At 44.1% G+C, this 2130-nt stretch overlaps 1 long non-coding RNA gene across 1 annotated transcript; it reads left to right on the forward strand.

Moving 5' to 3' along the window:
- Positions 1-220: 220 nt before the first annotated feature.
- LOC113746337 (uncharacterized) lies at positions 221-727 on the forward strand. The gene is made up of 3 exons (XR_003462773.1): positions 221-303; positions 416-474; positions 663-727. It is a non-coding gene; the product is annotated as an uncharacterized LOC113746337 (long non-coding RNA).
- Positions 728-2130: the final 1403 nt, after the last annotated feature.

The following is a 2130-nucleotide window of genomic DNA, read 5'->3' on the forward strand; positions in this document are numbered from 1 at the left end:
ATATTCAGTGGCCCGGTCATTAAGATATTTTGTATTCTGCATGAAAACAAAACAAACCAGAGATTTTCTTGTTAATGCCGACGTTATCTTACTCCCTGACATACTGAGAATGCTGCCAGATTGATCACATTGCTTCTCATTTACGTTGTGTATGCAGCTTGTGCTTTGACTCTGTTCATGACCGGGCCACTGAATATCAGCAGGCACTGGACCACACAAACGAGTTGTCATTAGGTGGACGCCTACTCCAGATAACATGGGAGAGCATTTCCCAGTGTGCTTTGCTGTCGAATCAGTATCTGGGTGAGCCCAATGATGTACACTTTTGCAGATCTGATGTAACCACTTTTAATGACAAATGACAAAACCCGCCTATCTGAATGACTAAACACTCATTACTCTCCTTGCTTTTCAGGTCTAGAATCTATCAGTCTGAGATGAGGTGTGTTCTAGTGGACGTTGGGAAGGAGCAAAGTGAGTCCAGTGTAACTTTAATGTCAAAGTTTTGTAGTGCAACAACAACTGTAATGGTTTTCACCAAATATACCACATGCTAAAGTGCCCAATATTGGCTCCATGGCTTGTGTACATTAAAAAAAAGTATGCACCACAGAAAATATGACTCTCCAAGAACCACCATATTCTGTGTATCTTTTCTCTAGTTAAATCCAATGTGATCTGCAATGGTCCACAATGACAGTGGAGGTTGAGAAGTCTACATTCGCCGACTCCACGAGGAACATTTGCGGCTCATTGACCCCAGCCAGACTGTGTGCAGCCTCCAGACCACCTCCAACAGCACTCACGTCATCGGTGTCATCCCCCTCAACGCTTGTGGCACTGAGATCGAGGTAACACAGGGTTTGATTACCCCAGTGCTTCTCTCTCAGTTTACAGGTGTTCCTTTCCTTTTTCCTTGTAACTTAATATATAACCTTTAACTCTGCAGGAGATGAAGACAATTTAATTTTCAAGAACGAAATCCCACCCGTTCGACATCACCCAGAACACAATCCCCAGGCACCACCTACTCGAAGTGCGGTTTTACTGCCCAGTACCCAAACAGGGGAAACGTGACACTGGGCTTCACGGCACACAGGAAGAATGTCACAGTGTGGGACAAAGGCTTTGGCACGTTCACCTACAATTTCGAGTTCTTCCCAAACAACCAATACCAAACTATGATTGATCCAAATTCATACCCTCTGGAGTATGACCTAGGCAACAGGATTTACATGCAAATCGACACAGAGACATCAGTCAACAACACAGATCTGTTTGTGGAGTCCTGCAGGGCTACACCATATGACAACCCTAACTCCAGGCCAAGCTACACCATCATTGAAAATGGGTAGGCATGGTGGACACCCTAGTGGCAACAAAGTGTATGTAAAGATTTGTTGTTTAAGAAGTTTCTTATATTCTGGGTTTTTTTGCTCTGACTAGGTGCACTGTGGACTCGACTATCCAAACCTATCCCACCGTCACGAGAGACAATGTCAGGTTCAGCATGGAGGCCTTCAGTTCATCGGCTTGCATGATCAGGTAAAGAATGGAGCAAAGGTCCAGTTTATCATTTCTGTCTAACAGGTGTTGTTTGTGGTGGAGCAGGAGATAGGAAACACACAGTTACCTGAAAAAAGTTTGAATCAGTGCAGCTTCAGACCTGTGCCTCACCTAAATAAAGGTGAAGACCACCTACTAATATAAAACTTGTCAGCTGTTTTAACACACGTCGCTCCTGTAATGGTCTCAGTAACAAAATGAATGGGTAAGATAAGACATGATGTCTATGGAAAAGGAAAGAAAACTGACTTACCTCTTTCTGGGGATCAGACTGCCCCATCATCCAAACCTCGTTGTTAAACGTTGAATCTCTGATAATCTGGCAAGCCCTTTTGTTTCTCAGTTTGAAACATGCGCCACTTGTCCCATATGGAAGAGCACTGACTGGCATGCAGAGCAGTGTATGTGGGACCTGACCAAACTCTGCTATTTGTTGTACTGGGAGACAAAGGTATGCCTGCTGGTTTAATGACAAGTGTGTCCTTTCCTATTTCAGGTGTACATCAGTGTTTCAGTTAAGGAGGCGGGGAAGAGGGGAAAAAAGAAAAAAGGGAGAGAAGGGAC

This window comes from Larimichthys crocea, chromosome VIII (genome assembly GCF_000972845.2).
Source record: "Larimichthys crocea isolate SSNF chromosome VIII, L_crocea_2.0, whole genome shotgun sequence".
NCBI lineage: Eukaryota > Metazoa > Chordata > Actinopteri > Sciaenidae > Larimichthys > Larimichthys crocea.